Below are 7,068 nucleotides of genomic sequence, written 5' to 3' on the forward strand. Positions count from 1 at the left end.
TCCGAGGGATAATGCGGGGGTTGGCAATGCTAATCCTCCTGCTGACTGGCAGCAGATGTTCCATGAAATTCGAGGTATCATACTTCGTCAAGAGGAAGAGTTGCGTCGATTAAGGCAATCGGCACCGGCTGCCCCTGTTGAGCAAGTGTTACCACCAGTGCCTGTGCCAGTGGTGGGTAACCAGGGGTTTATGATGCCGCATAGAGATTCCGTGTTTGAGCGGTTTGTGAAGCTGCAACCTCCTACTTTTCTGGGAGGTACTGACATAATTAAAGCTGAGCAATGGATGAGTACAATCACCCGTATCCTTGATAATATGGGAGTGACGGGAACAGAGAGAGTGAATTGTGCAGCTTTCATGTTACAAGATCATGCCCGCGTCTGGTGGGATATTGTGGGACAGACTCGTGACGTCAATGTAATGACTTGGGATGAGTTTAAGAATTTGTTTGAAGAAAAATTTTATAACATCGCTGTGAGGACTTCACACATGGAAGACTTTCTGAAATTAACTCAGGGGAAGATGTCTGTGGCCGAATACACTCTAGAGTTTGATCGGCTGTCCAAGTTTGCTGGTGATCTGGTGCCCACAGATTTCACCAGGAAACAGAAATATGTGAGAGGACTGAATGCCACAATCAGTCGGGACTTGAAGATTACCACTACTCATGACACTTTGTACAAGAAAGTGGTAGAGCTAGCCTTAATTGCTGAGGAGGCTGAGCATCAGGTAATAAAGGAGCAGACTGCAAAGGATGTTGTCACGGCATCGAACCCTCCTGCAAGTAGTAATATCAGTAAAGAGATCGGCAGTGGTAACACTGATCACAAACAAAAGGTTGATGCTTCCGGAACATCAGGGGGTAACAGGAAGTTTCGGGGAAACAGAGGTGGCCGCCAGGGCTGCGGATCTTCATTCCGATCTTATCTTGAGTGTCCAAAATGCAAGAAACACCATCAGGGTGAATGTCAGGCCAAGACTTGTTTCCAGTGTGGCATGGTGGGCCACTTCATCAGAGATTGTCCTCGGACTAAGAAAGAGGAGCCTAAGAAGAATGTTACTCAGAACCCGGGACGACTTTTTACCATGACTCAGGCTGACACTGATGCTAGTCCGTCAGTTGTCTATAAATGGTTGTTCTTATACTGTATTGTTTGATTCGGGAGCTACCCACTCTTATGTTTCAAGTAGAGTAATTGAAAATTTCGATAAACCATGTGATATTTATGCTTCGAGGTTTGGTACCCTTTTACCTTCGGGAGACCTTATAGTATCCACTAGGTGGATTCGATCCTTGTCCTTCTGGATTGACGGTTGTGAATTAACTGCCAATCTAATAGAATTGCAACTGTCTGATTTTGATATAATCCTGGGAATGGATTTTCTGTCTAAGTATGGGGCAACGATTGACTGCAAGCAGAAGATGGTGGTGTTTGAGCCTGATAGTGCCAACCCAACAGTGTTTGTGGGTAAAGTTCAGGGGGCACGCATACCAAGAATAACACTTTTGAAAGCTAAGGACCTGATGAGCAGAGGTTGTCTGGGATTCATAGTTACTGCAGTTGATACCAGCCAACCTGTGACATCTGGACCTGAGAGTACAAGATTGGTATGCGAGTTTCTTGACGTCTTTCCAGAAGATCTACCGGGATTGCCACCTACCCGGGAGATTGAATTTGTAATTGATTTGGTTCCGGGAGCGGAACCAGTATCAAAGGCACCGTATCGAATGGCTCCAGCAGAATTAAAAGAATTGAAGATACAATTACAAGAATTACTGAATCTGGGATTCATTAGGCCAAGTTACTCTCCTTGGGGTGCTCCGGCATTATTTGTGAAGAAGAAAGACGGGTCTCTGCGAATGTGTATTGATTACCGAGAGTTGAATAAGCTTACCATCAAGAACAAATATCCTTTACCTCGAATTGATGATCTTTTTGATCAAGTGAAAGGGAAAATGGTCTTCTCCAAGATCAATCTTTGCTCAGGCTATCATCAGTTGAGAATTCGAGAGGAAGATGTCCCGAAAACTACTTTCCGTACTCGGTATGGACATTATGAATTTCTAGTGATGTCTTTTGGACTCACCAATGCCCCGGCGGCATTCATGGATCTTATGAATCGGGTATTCAAGGATTACCTAGATAGATGTGTGATCGTGTTTATTGATGACATCTTGGTTTATTCTAAATCGGAAGAGGAACATGAGTTGCATCTTAGATTTGTATTGCAACGATTACGAGACCACAAGCTCTATGCTAAATTCAAAAAGTTTGAATTCTGGTTATCTCGTGTCTCTTTCTTGGGGCACATAGTAGATAAAGATGGGATAATGGTGGACTCGGCCAAGATTGAAGCTGTTCGGGATTGGCCAATACCAAAATCGGCTACTGAGGTCAGAAGCTTTTTGGGCTTAGCTGGGTATTATCGTCGATTTGTTGAGGGTTTCTCAAAGATCGTTGTACCCTTAACGGAGTTGACTCGAAAGAATTTGAAGTTTGTTTGGACTGATCGGTGTGAGAAAAGTTTTTTTGAGTTAAAGCAGCGCTTGATTACCGCTCCAGTGCTAACTCTTCCTTCAGATAAGGAAAAATTTGTTGTTTATGGTGATGCCTCGAGACAAGGTCTCGGCTGTGTTCTTATGCAATTTGGAAAGGTAATAGCTTATGCTTCTTGGCAGTTAAAGGAGTATGAGCAGAGGTACCCTACTCACGACTTAGAACTCGCGGCAGTAGTATTTGCGCTAAAGATTTGGCGGCATTACTTATATGGCGAGAAATGTGAGATATACACTGATCATAAAAGTCTGAAATACTTCTTTACCCAGAGAGACCTGAATATGAGACAAAGACGCTGGCTAGAATTGGTGAAGGATTATGATTGTGAGATCCTTTATCACCCTGGTAAGGCCAACGTGGTTGCCGATGCCTTGAGTAGAAAGGGGCAGAGTCAAATAAATACTGTGAATCAAATCTCGCAGCAGTTAGCAAATGAGATGACCCGAGCTAAAATCGAGTTGGTTGTAGGGCAGTTGGCTAATATTACCCTGCAATCTACTCTTTTAGAGGGAATCAAAGAAGCACAATTGCAAGATCCAGAGTTAATGAAATCCCGAGATAGGGTTTCGGCTGGGAAGACTAGTGACTTTATAGTGGATGAAACAGGAATGTTACGATTTATGAATCGTGTTTGTGTGCCTATGGATGACGATATTAAAAGAGAGATTATGACTGAGTCTCATACGACTCCTTACTCAGTTCATCCGGGGTCAACGAAGATGTATCAAGACCTCAAGGCCATGTTTTGGTGGCCAAGCATGAAGAATGACATCGCTGAGTTTGTTGCTAAGTGTCTTACCTGTCAGCAAGTGAAGGCTGAAAATCAGAGGCCTGCAGGGTTGCTGCAGCCATTGAATATCCCAAAGTGGAAATGGGAAGACATTGCTATGGACTTCGTGGTAGGCTTGCCGAGAACCACGGGACAGTTCGACTCTGTATGGGTCATAGTGGACAGGTTTATAAAGTCAGCGCACTTTTTGCCTGTTCGAACGAACTTCTCCATTGATCAGTATGCTGAGTTATATGTTAGAGAAATTGTTCGTCTTCATGGTGTCCCAAAGTCCATTGTTTCGAATAGAGATCCGAAATTCACATCAAGATTTTGGGAGAGTCTACATCGAGCTATGGGAACTCAGTTAAAGTTTAGCACAGCATTTCATCCTGAGACGGATGGACAATCCGAGAGGACTATTCAGATCTTAGAAGACATGCTACGGGCATGTGTGCTTGACTTTGAAGGATCATGGGTAAAATACCTTCCCCTGATCGAGTTCTCGTACAACAACAGCTATCAGGCAACAATCAGGATGGCCTCTTATGAGCTTTTATATGGAAGAAAATGTAGATCACCTATTCATTGGGATGAGGTAGGTGAAAGAAAGTTCTTGGGTCCCGAGGCTGTTCAGAGAACAAGTGAGGCAGTTGATAAAATTAGAGCGCGAATGCTCGCGGCTCAGAGCAGACAGAAGAGCTATGCTGATCCAAAGCGACGCGATATTGATTTTCAGAATGGGGACTTGGTGTTTCTCTGAATATCGCCGATGAAAGGCATCAAGCGCTTTGGTAAGAAAGGAAAACTTAGCCCCAGGTTCATTGGACCTTTTGAAATCCTTGAGAGGATAGGGCAAGTAGCGTACAGGTTGGCTATGCCCCCACAATGGTACCGTACATGATGTGTTCCATGTTTCGATGCTTCGAAAATATGTCTCAGATTCGTCCCATATCCTGAGTTATGAAGCATTAGAACTACAACCAGATTTATCATATGAGGAACAACCGGTGCAAATACTTGACAGAAGGGAGAAAGTCTTGAGAAACAAGACAATTGCACTGGTGAAAGTGTTATGGAGGAACAGTAAAGTAGAAGAGGCAACCTGGGAACTCGAGACGGGTATGCAGCAAAAATATCAAGAGTTGTTTAGGTAAATTTCGGGACGAAATTTCTATAAGGAGGGGGTAATTGTAATACCCTGGAATTAAGAAAATTGATTAGCAAAGCCCTAACTAGTTAATTGAGTATTATTGTAGAATTATATTATATCATAATTTATTATATGCGAATTAATATGAGAAATGACATGTTAAGACCCCGTTGGTGAGTCAGGGGCATTTTAGTAATTTTGACCTGAGAAGGGTAAAACTGTGAATTTAATTTATTTATGTGCTTATGAACTATATTATTATATAGTATATCTGGTGTGTCCTTTTTCAGGTGTGTTCTGACAAGTTGGCGCGGTATAGTCACAATCGGGTATTTCGGGCCAAACCGGGTTCGGGGCCGAAATATAATTTCGGGATAAATTATTGGCATTATATTTATGTGTGAATAATCTGAAATTATTTAAATATGTGTTATATATGAAATGAATTCAATGCCCTTAATTGTTTGAGTATGTGAGAAATGGCCCTAGGGGCAAAATAGTAAATATGTATTTTTGGATTTATTTTCAACTAAAGGCATTCTTTGTAAAAAAATGAAATTCATTTTCTGCATTTACCTTAACCCTAAAACAGCCCCCTTCCCTCTCTCTCTCTCTATCTCTCTTTGTATTTGGTTGAAAAATTGGTGATTTGCTTGGTATTCAAGCTTGAAATTGAAGAATTGTTTGAGGAGTTGTGGCTTGATCATTGCATTGAAGCTTGAGGTAGTTTTTCTATTGCTGAAATTTAATGAATTTGCTGCTGTGATTTTATGGTTGAAAAGCATGAAATAGGTTGGGATGGTCTTGAGATGCATGTTGGTGTTTTCTTGTTGATTTGAGCATGTTTGTACTTGGATCTTTTGAATTGATGTTGGGTTAGGTTTAGACAGAATTTAAAAGGAATTTTATTGTGTTTTTATTCTGTTATTGAACTTTGAAATTAATTGTTCAAGTTCAAGTTCTTGAGCTTGAAGTTCTTGGTGATTTTGCTTAAGTTGGAGCTTTGAAGTTTATGATGTTTAATCTGAATTTTTGGGGTTTTTACCATTGGATTTTTAATGCATGAATTGTGTTTTAAGCTTTTGATTTAATTACTGGAAAATCTATTTAATGGATTTAAGTTTTGGTTGTGAATTGAGTTGAAATGGATGAGTTTTGGGGCTGAAATTCATTGTTGAAGGCTGATTTTTTAGTTGCTGGTTTTTGGTGTTGTTGGAGAGTGAATTAGGTGTAATTCCTCTCTAATTACTTGGTTTATGTTAGGTGAAAGTTTGGTATGATTGTGGGTTGATATAGCATAAAAATTGGTATTTTTGGATGCATTTTCGTGGCTGGAAACTGGGTTTCCTGGGTTTTTAAACCCAGTAGCCGCGGCCATTTTTGGCAGCTTATTGTATTTTTTTCGAGTTTTTGTTTTGGTCATAACTTTTGACTCAGGACTCCGTTTGGGACGTTCTTTATATCGTTGGAAAGCTCGTTCCCAGCTCTATCTGAATATCTGGAATTTAAATGCCCAGTTTTTAATTTGTGAAAATGGATTTTGGGATTAACCCTATACTTGTGTATCTCGGAATTGTGACTAGGATTACCGGCACTTGGTTAGGAGCACCCGGGGATTTGGAATCTCCATATTTGTGGGACATCAGGTAAGACGGTAGTTAGCACGTAGAGATATGCGCAATGGAGCTTATATGGAATGTGATTTATATGAGAAACTAGAAACTGGGATTAGAGTTATTACTCTAAAGTGAGCAGTTTATTGGCTTAGGGTTATTACCCAAGTGAATTGTTAATATGTAATTGTTATGCCATGATGTATATAGATGTATATTGAAGTAAAGGGTTATGTGTTCAAGGCATAATCGGGTTGGACTCGGTAACTAGAACCGAGATGAACCGTTCTAAGGCCTTATTGTAATTAGACGTGTGAGCGTAACACGTAGGTCTATGCCACATAGACATAAATAGGCGTCTGAGAGTAACACGTAGGTCTGTGTCATACAGACAAATATGAAATGGCATTATTATTATTTATGTGATGAGTTATATATGATTAACGATATATCTTACTGTCTTGTTGGGCTTGGCTCACGGGTGCTCTACTGTGCAGGAAAGGGTAAATCTATCTCTGATCAGCCATGAGTATGGGAGTTGGGCTATGTATGTACATGTTCGGGCCACACTAGACCAAGCGGGTTGGGGTCTACCAGCATTGAAACTTTTGTAACTCTATTTTGCCGCTTAGGTCGGCTAAGGAGAAAAGACTTGTAATGTTTTGTAAAATGATTTTTTGGGATCCCGAAACATGTAACTTTTGTTTGTAAGGTTAAAATTATTACAAGTTTATTTTCATTCCGTTTTTGTTTAAAGTTTAATTTCCGCGCTTATTTTAAAACCAATCCTGTTTAGGGGATTAGGGTTTCTTAATCATATTGGGTAGCGTGCCTAAATCTTAGGGCGTTACAATTCCGATGTCTGCGGACCTTTGAATGTCAAAGCCCGAGGTGGTTATGAGTATTTTGTCACTTTCATTGACGATTTCTCTAGATATAGTTTTCTTTACCTAATGCAAAAGAAATCTGAAACG

At 40.7% G+C, this 7,068-nt stretch overlaps 1 long non-coding RNA gene across 1 annotated transcript; it reads left to right on the forward strand.

Moving 5' to 3' along the window:
• The first annotated feature begins 4,896 nt into the window (after positions 1 to 4,896).
• Positions 4,897 to 6,833, forward strand: LOC133036453 (uncharacterized). Its single transcript, XR_009687093.1, has 2 exons — positions 4,897 to 5,204; positions 6,592 to 6,833. It is a non-coding gene; the product is annotated as an uncharacterized LOC133036453 (long non-coding RNA).
• The last annotated feature ends 235 nt before the right edge of the window (positions 6,834 to 7,068 follow it).

The sequence above is a fragment of the Cannabis sativa genome, chromosome 4, assembly GCF_029168945.1.
Source record: "Cannabis sativa cultivar Pink pepper isolate KNU-18-1 chromosome 4, ASM2916894v1, whole genome shotgun sequence".
Classification (NCBI taxonomy): Eukaryota; Viridiplantae; Streptophyta; class Magnoliopsida; order Rosales; family Cannabaceae; genus Cannabis; species Cannabis sativa.